The sequence below is a fragment of the Bubalus kerabau genome, chromosome 2 (genome assembly GCF_029407905.1).
Source record: "Bubalus kerabau isolate K-KA32 ecotype Philippines breed swamp buffalo chromosome 2, PCC_UOA_SB_1v2, whole genome shotgun sequence".
Taxonomy (NCBI): Eukaryota; Metazoa; Chordata; class Mammalia; order Artiodactyla; family Bovidae; genus Bubalus; species Bubalus kerabau.
In genome coordinates this window covers 11,780,412-11,792,716 of record NC_073625.1, presented here as the reverse complement: position 1 = coordinate 11,792,716, position 12,305 = coordinate 11,780,412, and the positions used below count along the sequence as shown (strand labels likewise).

Sequence of the window (12,305 nt, the reverse complement as noted above, 5' to 3'; positions counted from 1 at the left end):
GCCTAGGTGTTCCAATCATCACGTTGTACACATTAAAATCACACAAGGTTGTATGTCAATTATATCTCAAGAAAGCTGGAAAAAGAAAAAGAAGAAGGCAGATCCTGTAACAAGAAAACCAAGTCACAAAAAGACAAGAAAGCACCCCTTATTTGGGGAATATACAGTTGGCCAAAGTTCCAGAATTTACTTAGTTACAGTAGAATTTGGCTTGCTTTCTCTTTTTAAAAAAAATTTATTTAGCTGCACCAGGTCTTAGTGTGGGCATGTGAGCTCTTACTTGTGGTACGTGGGATCTAGTTCCTGAGCAGGAATGGAACCTGGGCCCCCTGCATTGGGAGCTCGGCGTCTTAGCCACTGGACCACCAAGGAAGTCCCATGGCTTTCCTTTGGTGTGTGTTTTTCTATCACACCTAGTACCGAGTGGTTTATGGGCTCTCAGGAAAGGCTCTTGGCCTGCTAATTAGTTGTCCTAACTAATAATCTGAGAAACCAATGCCCCTGTGCCCACTTCCTCCCCCTAAGGTTTCCACGTGGAGTCTCAGACTCGGGAAGCTGGGTTCACTACCCCTGTGATGCTTTAGTCCCGGACGGGCCCCCCCGGGAATGCCCGTGAGAGGCTGGTACCTGCAGTCCTCTCAGCCCACTCTGCGGGTCCAGCCCGAGTCTGATGAAAGGTCCTCCTGATTTATGGAGCCCCTGTCCCCGCCTTCCCATCGTCACCCTGTGCTGCTTGAACTAGGTCATTACGATGCAGCAGGTGTTCAATACTGTGTTGCCATAAAACGAAAGGGGCTTAAAGTGTTCAGTGATAATGCGTTCCTATATCAGAGTATTTATGAAAGAGTCAAGATCGTCTGGTTTGGCCCCAGTCCCAATATATGCTCTTCTCCAGATTCCACACATTAAAAAAAATGTGTTTTTTATGTTCATTCTTTCTTTCTTTTTTAAATGTCCCTTCTGCACTGGTTGCCTCTGATTAATATCCCTGTGCTCTCTTAGACCCTGAAAGTGGTGTAGTTTTGCCAGGACACTTTAACAATAAGGTGATTTACGGAGCAATTCATTGGAGCCAGGGGGCGATGTAATGTAACAAAGCATTTTTCACTGGCCTTCTCCCTCAGTCCCCACAAAGGCAAAACCCACTGGTAGGAGAAGCTGAGGCGCAGACAGCACAGGAACCAAGGTTCCTTCACTGAAAGAACAAAAGACACACGTTTCTGAAGGCCATTTTGAATAAGCCAGCATGGCGAGGACCCATTTACCCCAGGTGACCCCAAGCGGGCAGGGATAGGGGGGAGCTGTTGTTCTTTTCACTGGGATTTCAGACCAAGATGTTGCTGTTGCTTCTTAGATAGGTCCTCAGCAGACGGCAGTTGGTGGCACCACTACCTTATTTCACCAGGACCGGGTTGAATACAGCTTCCCTCCCTCATCGCCGACTCTCATCTGATCCGCTGCTGATGTGCAGAATAGAATCAAATCCGTAGGACCCACTGGTGTGTGCTGATGACACGGCACAGGGCAAGTGCCCTTCCGCTCTGCAGAGCAGACCTGCAGCCCGTCTCAGAGCCCTGTTACGAATCACCAGGAGGTGTAAAGGGAATTTCCGCTTGTTAGGGATCACTTCCTCCTGCAACATCGCTGCTCGCCTGGCGGAATGCGCGCAACCAGCCTGGGTTGTACAGAAATGAGGCTTCCAACAGCCTCGTGAGTTTTAGCTCAGGGCAACAGAGGCTTGATCGTTAACCCTAGTAAATGCCGCGGGAGGTCTCTGAGGCCCGGTCGGAGAACCTGTCTCCTTGCTCCAGCTGGGCTCAGCAGCCGCTCCTGGAGTTCTGCTCCACACTTGATGGGATGACTCATCCAACCAAGTTTTTTCCTTGCTGACTCCTTGACTTCCCAGACCATAAAAAGGAGGATTTGAGGAGAGCCTCTAAATCAGTCAGTCAGTGACTAACTCTTGGTTAAACAACTACCCTGTGTCTAGCATCAGACTTGCTGCTATGGCCCCTTACAGATAAAAAGGAGACATGGTCCCTTCTCATCAGACGCCTATAGCTTAGTGGGGGAAACCAGATAAGCACCTGTAATGATAAAAAGAAAATGATAAAGTGTGAGCTGTATGGTGTTGAGTTTAAATGCAACTGAAGTTTGGACGGTTTGTATACATTAGGTTCATGGGCAGGAAAGGGGTGGAAATACTGGAAGTCAAAATGCAGGCAACTTAAAGTTCACAAAATTTTCTACATTGTAATAAGGTTGGGAAGAGCAAGTGAAGAGAGGGTGTTGTGGGCTGAATTGTTTTTCCTTCTGGCTGTTTAACAGGTGTCGTCTGGGATGAGGGGCTCGCCAGAAATTTCATCATGTGGTACCCATCCTCCAACACGGCCCCAGGGACCACTGCCTCCCCATGTTCATAGCCTCACATGGCTCTCTCTCACACTGTCCCAGGGCTGGTCTCAGTGACCAGTAGAAAATGGTATAAGTAATGCTATGCTACTTTTGAGATTGTTGTTCATTCGCTAAGTCGTGTCCGACTCTTTGAGACCCCGTGGACTGTAGTCTATGGACTTCTCCAGGCCAGAATACTGGAGTGAGTTAGCTGTTCCCTTTTCCAGGGAATCTTCCCAACCCAGGTATCGAACCCAGGCCTCCTACTTAGAAAGTGGATTCTTTACCAGCTGAGCCACTAGGGAAACCCTAGTGAGCCAGAACCATCCAGTTAAGCTGCAGCTGGCTTCCAGACCTGCAGGAACTATGTGAAAAAGCACATATTTGTTGCTTTAAGCCACTACCACTGAGCACCGTCCCCTTCTGGGCCAAATCTAACTCTGTACTCCAGCCTTCAGCTTAGCCTGTGCTTTGTCCAGGCTCAGCAGAACCAGGGCACCTGATGGCAACGCTCTTCTTCCCAGAACCAAATGAGTGACAGCTTTTTCCATTTCCAGATTGTGAGAACTCCTCTCAGAGATTGAATTGGCCTTGGCCACTGCTCTGGGTTTGCCAGAGACCCCTCCCCCCCGGCTGTGGGTACATTAAACAGTGCCATTGAATATCATGTAAGCCCAGGTCTGCAGCCTGCTGATCGGATGTAAACTGCCGCCTTCCCTGTGGTTTGTGAAAGCCACCAGCCAGAAAAACATCTGCAAAGAATGCCGCCCCGCACCCCCCCGCCCCCCGCCTCACCACAGTGGACCAAGAGATGAGATGCTCACCCTGAGATCTTCCAGGGGCTTTTGCAGTGGAGAGAATGGTTTGAGTTGGGAATCATGAAGCTGCCCACAGACATGATGGTGAAATCTCACCATTGGCAAAACACCTATCACACCCACGGTTTTCTCTTGGTCAAAACTGGGAGGCAATGATATTCTTATGAACTGAGACATTGCAGACACTGAGGGCAAACACTGTCAAACTGAGGACTGGTCCGACGTTGGGAAGATGGTAAAGAACCGGGTTGGGAAACCCTAGTGTCCCACAGGGGAGGTACAGAAGCAGTGGTCTAATATCTCAGACTCTGAGTGCTTCTGGAATTTCCCTGTCTGAGTAAGCGGCAGGACTGCCCACTCAGTTTTCTGAAACCACAGGGGAGAATTGTTCTGGAGCATTTACACATCTCGATCCCTCTTCCTGTCTTATCTAGCACCTCCTATTTTCCCAACTCTTCTCCTGCCCTCTGTTCCTGCTGCAATGGCCCCTGTGGGCCTCTGTCGTTTCTTGCCCGGATTATACCTGGTGGTCATCATTATCTTTCCAAGACAAAGACCTGATAATGTAGTCCTATTGCTCAAAAACACTCACTGTCTGATGTGGTGTAATAATCAACTTAGGGACACGGAGAGACAGAGTGGTTCTAGTTTATGGAAAAAAACCAAATCGGTCATCATGGGCTTTACACACATAATCTAAAGACCTTGGCTTGAATTCTCTTTTCACCACTTATCAAATTATCTGTGTAAAATGAGATAACGATGCTTGCCTTGTAGAAGAGCCTGCCCCAAGTAATTGCTGAATGAGTGTCTGTTTTATATACAAACATGCACATCTCTTATCAGTGGTAGGAGTATTGGAGAGAGTGAATGGATGTAGCAAATGACCCTCTCTCTTTCTTTTTCCAAGATACTGAGTATTATTCCCTGTGCTATAGAGTAGGTCCTTGTTGTTCATCTGTTTTGTATCTAGTAGTGTGTATCTGTTAATCCCAAACTCCTAATTGATCCCTCCCCCCTTTCCCCTTTGGTACTTTGGTAACCAAGTTTGTTCTCGATGTCTGTGAGTCGGTTTCAGTTTTGTAAATAAGTTTATTTCTTGTTGTTGTTCAGTTGCTAAGTTGTGTCCGACTCTTTGCGACCCCATGGACTGCAGCACGCCAGCCCTCCCTGTCCCTCACCATCTCCCAGAGTTTGCCCAAGTTCGTATTCATTGAATCAGTGATGCCATCCAGCCATCTCATCCTCTGATGCCCTTTTCTCCTTCTGCCTTCAATCTTTCCCAGAATCAGGGTCTTTTCCAATGAGTCAGCTGTTCACATCAGGTGGCCAAATTATTGGAACTTCAGCTTCAACATCAGTCCTTCCAATGAATACTCAGTTGATTTCCTTTAGGATGGACTGGTTTGATCTCCTTGCAGTCCAGAGGACTTTCAAGAGTCTTCTCCAGTACCATAGTTTGAAAGCATCAATTCTTCAGAGCTCAGTCTTCTTTATGGTCCAACTCTCACATCCATATGCGTCTACTGGAAAGACCATAGCTTTGACAATGTAGACCTTTGTTGGCAATGTGACATCTTTGATTTTTAATACACTGCCTAGGTGTGTCATACCTTTCCTTCCAAGAAGCAAGAGTCTTCTAATTTCAGGGCTGGAGTCACCATCCACAGTGATTTTGGAGCCCAAGAGGAGAAAATCTATCAGTCACAAACAGACAACTATGGTATGATTTCACCTCGGTTCAGTTCAGTGCAGTCGCTCAGTCATGTCCCATGGACCCCATGGACCGCAGCAGGCCAGGCCTCCCTGTCCATCACCAGCTCTCAGAGTTTACCCAAACCCATGTCCATTGAGTCAGTGATGTCACCCAACCATCTCATCCTCTGTCATCCCCTTCTCCTGCGTTCAATCTTTCCCAGCATCAGGATCTTTTCAGATGAGTCAGCTCTTCGCATCAGGTGGCCCAAGTATTGGAGTTTCAGCTTCAACATCAGTCCTTCTAATGAATATTCAGGACTGAATATTCACCTACATGAGGCAAATTCATAGGGACACAATGTTGGCTGCTCGGGTTAGAGAGAGGAGGGAATGTGGAGTTATGCTGTCTAATGGGTACAGAGTGTCTGTTTTACAAAATGAAAAGAGCTCTGTGGAGGAATGGTGGTGATAGTTTGCACAACCTGGATGAATGTAATGCCACTGAAAGGTAATACATTTGTAAAGCTGGCTAAGATGATACTGTCTATGTTGTTTACATCTTTACCACAATTTTTAAAAATAATAAAATAAGATTAAAAAAGGTCACTCAAGTCTTACAAGGTATTGCCCCACTCACAAAGGTGGGATCCATATATACAGGACATAATGATTAAGTATCTCCTGATAATTTCATTCAAGGAAAATCAAAATGTAAATAAAGACTATTTTTTCAAAAAGAAAAAAATCCTCAAATGTCATCCCGTCAGTGCGCACATCCTAACTATCTCTGGGACAGTGGCCGTCAAACTAGTCAGTGGTTCTTAAAGTTAAGTGTAAATAAGAGTCAACTTTCACTTTTCACTTTCATGCCTTGGAGAAGGAAATGGCAACCCACTCCAGTGTTCTTGCCTGGAGAATCCCAGGGACGGGGGAGCCTGGTGGGCTGCCGTCTCTGGAGTCGCACAGAGTCGGACACGACTGGATCGACTTAGCAGCAGCAGCAGATCCTTAAAAAGCTAAAAATAGAACTACTGTATGACTCAGCAATCCCTCTCTTGGGCATATAATGAGAGAAAGCCATAATTCAAAAAGATACATGCACTCCCATGTTTATTGCAGCACTATTTACAACAGCCAAGACATGGACGCAACCGAAGTGTCCATCAAAAGAAGAATGGATAAAGAAGATGCGGTACAGGCATGTGATGAAATATTGCTCAGGCATAAAAAGGAGCAAAATAGTGCCATTCGCAGCAGCATGGAGGGACCTAGAGATTGTCCGAGTGATATAAGTCAGATGGAGAAGGAGAAATAGCATATGGTATCCCTTACATGTAGAATCTAAAAAAAAAAGGATACAAATGAACTTATTTACAAAACAGAAGTAGAGTCATGCGTATAGAGAACAAATTTATGGTTACCATGGGATGGTAGGGAAGGATAAACTGGGAGATTGGGATTGATGAATACACACTACTAAATATAAAATAGGTAACTAGAAAGAATACCCTACTGTACAGCATGGGGAAATGCTACTCAATACTCTATAATGACCTATATGGGAAAAGAATCTAAAAAAAAAGGTGGATGTATGTATGTGTATAACACATTCACTTTGCTGTACACCTGAAACTCATACAACATTTTAAATAAACTATATTCAGTAAATTAAAAAAAAAAAAGAATCAACTGAGAAAGTCATTAAAATGTATCTTCTGCCTTATAATAATCTCCCTGAGATTATGATTTAGAAGTTCAAGGGTGAGATCTAGGAATCTAATTTGTAACGAGTCTGAGTCTGATACAGATGATCTGTGCGCAGCCAGGATGGTCCTTCCCTGGGTGCCTGTGGCCCCTTGGATGTACCTATCAGAGCCCCTCACAGTGTCCTGAGGCTTCTGTCCCTGCCTCTGGCTCCTTTCCTGGGGAGGGGTCCCACCTCAGCTGCCTGGAATCCCCCGCACCCACCACAGAGCCTGCCATATGCCAGACATTGGATACTTAAGTCTGATGAATGACTCACTATCTCTCGGCCATGCTTGCAATGCCCAGTAATCAGAAGAGACTCATAGGGCATAGAAAAGACTACTCTGGAAATGAAAGGCCCTGACCTTGTCTGCAAGGAAAGCCACGGGCAGTGTCACCCCCGTTGCCTGGATGGGTTCCCTGGGCTTGGAGACTATGTCACAACCTGCAGGGGATGGGGATGCGGGGGACGGTGATTGCAGGAGGTCTGGAGGGAGAAGGAAGTGCAGGGGATTGACAGAAATAACCAAGGTCCTGAAACGCCACAGGAGAGCACGAGGGTGGCCAAAGAGGACCATTTAAGGCTGGGACAACCCTGGGAACATCCTCTGGCTCTTCTGAACGCTTCCAACCAGCTACTCAAGGAAAGCATCCTCACAAGAGAGGCGGGCGGACAAGCCTGGGCAGTGTGGCCGGGCTGGGGGCCTGCCAGCACCTGGGCCGGCTGCTCAAGAAGCACAGGGGCTTTTTTGTGAGGAAACAGGAACAGAGAACAATCCTGGCAGGCAGCGTGCTCCCCTAGGCAGTCAAGAGGCTTCCCGTTTAGCCGCCCTCACTTCCCAGATGCCGGTGTGTCTGTTGGCTTCGTGCTCCTGTTAATTAAAGGAAGCATGTGTGGTTTCGGCACTGGTACCCTGGTCCCAGGGGTCTTCTCCACCGCAGTGCCGCCGCCACCGGTAGAATCCATTCGGCTCCCACCCAAAAGTCAGGCTGCATTTCCAAGCCTGGAGGTGAGACAAGTCCCATGCCCCGATGGCTAGGGCTCACATGTCAGCTCCACGTTTCTCCCGGTTTCCCTGGCCTGGCGGCTCCAGGGGCCTGCTTTGGGGGGTGGGAAGGAAACCTGCCAAAACGAACAGAAAAAGAACTCCTGGGAACCATCCACCAGCCTCCAGACCCAGGGGCTACAGGGTGATCTGCTAGTGTAATGGGCTGGAAGTCCTTCGTAATCCATCCCCTCCACTGTGCTGCACTGTCGTAACTTTATTTGAGCCTGACCTTATAAACAAATTTTTATGAAGCCAGAGTAAAGGTGCCTCAAGCAGAAGTGAGCGGGTTTCCCCAGGAGTCAGTAAAAGTTAAACCCGAGGTACCACCGTCTTCATTAAAACACCTCCAGGGAACTTCCAATGGTCCAGCCTGCTCTTCAAGCCTTCCGCCACAGGCCAGGGCAGAGGGCAGACCCACACTCACGGCCAGGGAGGGAACCAGGGCTGACCCGCTGAGAAAGACAGGCTCTGGGGTGAGCTGGAGTGGAACTCTCTCCTTTTTCAGTTCCCAAGCATCACTCTGGGGCAGGCTGGTCCAGGGGTAAGCTGCCTGGCGCCCTCAGAGGCTAGACCCCAGGGAGTTCCTTAGGACCCTGCGCTGCCCCAGCCCCTGGCAAATCCTGCAGCCCCATCCTCCTTCCTCCACCCTTTCCCATTTCCGCCACCCTGCTGATGTGCTGACATTCGCAGAGTCATCACAGAGTATGTTCATGGACACACACACACACACACACACACACACACGCACGGAGATCTTGATCACACCTTTATAATAAGACAGGGATGGTTATTGCGCATTTACAGATTACAGAGGAGGAAATTAAGGCAGAGAAAGAGAGCAGAGCCAGAATTCAATCTCTTATTTTTTTTGGCCTCCAAGCCCAGCATTCTTTCTGCTAAACCACATTGTCTCGCCGGGCTTCCTGTTCTAATTAACTCATTTACATCAAGCTGTTTTGGACTCAGTGTGCTTTTATTTCTAAGAGTATATGCATTTTACAAGTATGTTCCAAATTTCCCCTCTTTTTCTCCTCCAACAATCTTGACGCAGACGGGATGGCTAATAACAGTTCATCATGGAATAACAGATGTTACAGGGGGATATTACTGAAGGAAAGTCACCCTTAAGACCATGCCACTCAAGCAGTAACTCCAACCCCAAATAGGAAAAAAAAAAAAAAAAACTGTAGAAAACCATCCCTGAGATAATTTTCAGCTCCCATGATGCTTTTTAAGTAGCAAAATTTGACTCTTCCGTTGGATTGTTCTTTTCAGCCCAGCTCAAAATCCGTTAAAAAATGAAATGAGCCTGGTTTGGGATTTATACATGCATTTGGCTATATTTAAATTGGATAGCCAACATGAACCTACTGTGCAGTACATGGAACTCTGCTCAATATTATGTGGCAGCCTGGTTGGGAGGAGAGTTTGTGGGGGGAGAATGGACACATGTATATGTGTGGCATGGCTGAGTCCCTTCACTGTTCATCTGAAACTATCACAACATTGTTTGCCAATCAGCTATACCCCAGTAGAAAATAAATTTTTTTTTTTTAAAGGATAACCAACAAGGATCTACTGTACAGCACAGGGAACTTTGCTGCTGCTGCTGCTGCTGCTGCTAAGTCGCATCAGTCGTGTCCGACTCTGTCCAACCCCATAGATGGCAGCCCACCAGGCTCTGCTGTCCCTGGGATTCTCCAGGCAAGAACACTGGAGTGGGTTGCCATTTCCTTCTCCAAAGCATGAAAGTGAAAACTGAAAGTGAAGTTGCTCAGTCGTGTCCGACTTTTAGCGACCCCGTGGACTGCAGCCCACCAGGCTCCTCCGTCCATGGGATTTTCCAGGCAAGAGTACTGGAGTGGGGTGCCATTGCCTTCTCCAAGGGAACTCAACTCAGTGTTCTATAGCAGCCTAGATGGGAGGGGAGTTTGGGGAAGAATGGCTATACGTATATGCATGGCTTGGTCCCTTTGATGTCCACCTGCAACCATCACAGCATTGTTAATCAGCTATACTTTAATATAAAATAAAAAGTCAAAAAAATTAAATAAGTAAGAACAAAAAGTATAAGAGAAGTGCTTTAAAGGGACACCCATATCATTACCAGTTGTAAAGGAAATGTGGAAATTATGGGGCCCAAAGTCACAGACAAGATTCTTTCCAGTGGTTTGATTCTACATCTTGGAACCAACCAGACTGTGGGTAAAGACGTGACGAGGCTCTCAGCCCCGGGGTTGGGTAGGATTCCTGGAAGTGAGGTACACCACAGGACCACTGAGCGTCGGGGTCAGCTGGGACCACGCGCTCTTAGCCAGCGGATTTTGAGAACCATTAAAAGAAAATACAGTGCAGCCCATCCTGGTTGGATGCCCTGCTCTCCTGGGGCTTGTGGGACCAGGCTCCGGTTAGCAGGAGTGCCAACCACCAGCTTGTGGGGTTTGCCCTGTGTAACAAGGTTGGGTGGAGCCCTTACTGAAACCTAAGGAAATGCGGCTTGGAAACTGGAGTCCTCTTTGCCAGGCCTGCCCTGCCTCAAATGCAGCCACTGTGCTGGAGAAGCCAGTTCAGGCCCCGTTCATATGAGCATCACTGTTTCTTGGGCAGAGCCAAGGCCTATGCCCCCTTCTCCCCCTCTCCCGCCTGCCACCCACGGCCTGGATGCGTTCCCTTTGACCTCCAAGGAAGACAAGGAAGGAAAGTGCAGAGTCCTGATCCAGCAGGTTCCTAGCATCTGACCAAAATCTTGGACCTCGACTAGATAGATACAGAGAAACTGGAAACAGAATCAGTTTGAAAAGAGCATCTTGTACTGAGCTGTTCCAAGCTCAGGAAGAGCTCCCAGCATCCAGAGTCTGTTAGAGGAGTTTGTTGTACATGATTCAGAGCCACATGGATTAAGTTTCCCTCAAAATATACATCAATTTGAAAATTAAAGGGGAAAGTGCCTGAGACAAGGCGTGTTTGGATTTCTGTCAAACGGAGCTTTTGGAAGGCAATCTGGAAGCCAGGATGTGGCTTTTTAGGTCTTGCCCTGTTGTCATCTGGGCCATGCATGGGCCCATTCTCTGCTCTGGTCGTCTCAATGCACCTCCTTTTCCTCTTCATTGGGACTTTAATCCAATATCGGTTGTCGCCTTGCTTTCAGAAATGAGTTGAGCTCAGCTTCAAAACCTCCACACACTTAGTCCAACTATTCTCAAGAGCCTCCCACATTCCTCACTCTACCCAACAGTGTGAAATGTCAGAGCCAGGAGGGACATTGCAGATCATTAATGCCAATCCCGCACTGTAGATGAGAAAACCGAGGCCCAGAAAGCCACTTGCTCCCTTCAGATCTCCTGGGAGTGGACCTATGTCCCCTTGCTAAGATTCTTTTTTTTTTTTAAGGATTTTTTTTTTTTTTTTTAACGTAGACCATTTTAAAGTCTTTATTGAATTTTGTGCAATATTGCTTCTGTTTTATGTTTTGGTTTGTTGGCTTCGAGGCATGTGGGATCTTAGCTTCCTTACCAGGGATTGAACCCATAACCCCTGCACTGGAAGTCAAAATCTTAACCACCAGATCACCAGGGAAGCCTCTCCCCTCACCAAGATTCTAATCAGTGCCACGCAGTTTGTCTGCTTCATACTCCTCTCTGCTCACGATTCCTTGTGCCTCCTCGCAGCCTCCTCTGTGATGTGTGATGATCGTCACAGCATCAGATCCTTCGACCCTCTTTCCTCTCCTGCAGACCCTTTGCCCTCATCTTCTCCCAACCCCCACCCCAACAGATCCTCCTCTTTGCTCACAACTGTTTCTTCCACATCATCGATTTCCTTCTTTCCTTTTTCTTTGGCTGCCCCTTGTGGCTTGTATGAGTGCAGTTCCCTGACCAGAGACTGAACCAGGGCCATGGCAGTGAAAAATGCAGAATCCTAACCACTGGACTACCAGGGAACTCCCTCAATTTCCTTTTTGAAGGATATCCTTTAGTGGTCCTTAGAGTTTGAGAGTGGTTTAAAAAAAAAATCCCAGTTTTACTTTGAAAAATACCTTTATTTCATCCTCAGTGGGAAATGGCAGTTTAGCTTGATATTGAATATTAGGTTGACTCCTGTTTCCCTTGAGTGAGATGAAGACATTTTCCTTTCTCTTTTGTTGCTATTGAGGAGGATCCTATCTGTAAGTCTTGTAGGAAAAAGACTTAAAATCTTGTAAGTCCGTAGTCCTTTGTAGGGAATACATCTTTCCTTTTCGGTTGCTTTAAGATTTTTCTCTTTGTCTTTGATGTTCTACAGTTTGTTTACTTATCTCTATTTTTGTCTGAGCTGGGTCTTTGTTTTGGCCCTCAGGCTGAGTAGCCCTGAGGCATGGGGGATGTTAGCTCCTCCACCAAGGATGGAAACTTCATCTCCTGCAGTGGAAGTTGGATTCTTAACCACTGGATCACCAGAGAAACCCCCTGTTCTGCAGCTTAATATAATGTGTCTAGGTATGGATTTATTTTTATCTTCCATGTGATTCTTTTAAATATTTTTTAATTGAAGTCTAAGATTGATTTTTTTATTGAAGTATGGTTGATTTACAATGTTAATAATATTTTTTAATTGAAGTCTA

The 12,305-nt window shown here is 46.8% G+C and overlaps 1 long non-coding RNA gene across 4 annotated transcripts in view; it reads left to right on the top strand.

Moving 5' to 3' along the window:
- Positions 1–12,305, top strand: part of LOC129642998 (uncharacterized) — a 52,690-nt gene that overhangs the window by 2,800 nt on the left and 37,585 nt on the right. For 3 of the 4 annotated variants that reach the window (XR_008709970.1, XR_008709971.1, XR_008709972.1), the window contains exon 1: positions 11,881–12,180. The exons of the other annotated variant lie outside the window; for it this stretch is intronic. This is a non-coding gene — a long non-coding RNA (uncharacterized LOC129642998). Of the gene's footprint in view, positions 1–11,880; positions 12,181–12,305 lie in introns of those variants that run through there. 4 annotated transcript variants of the gene reach the window in all.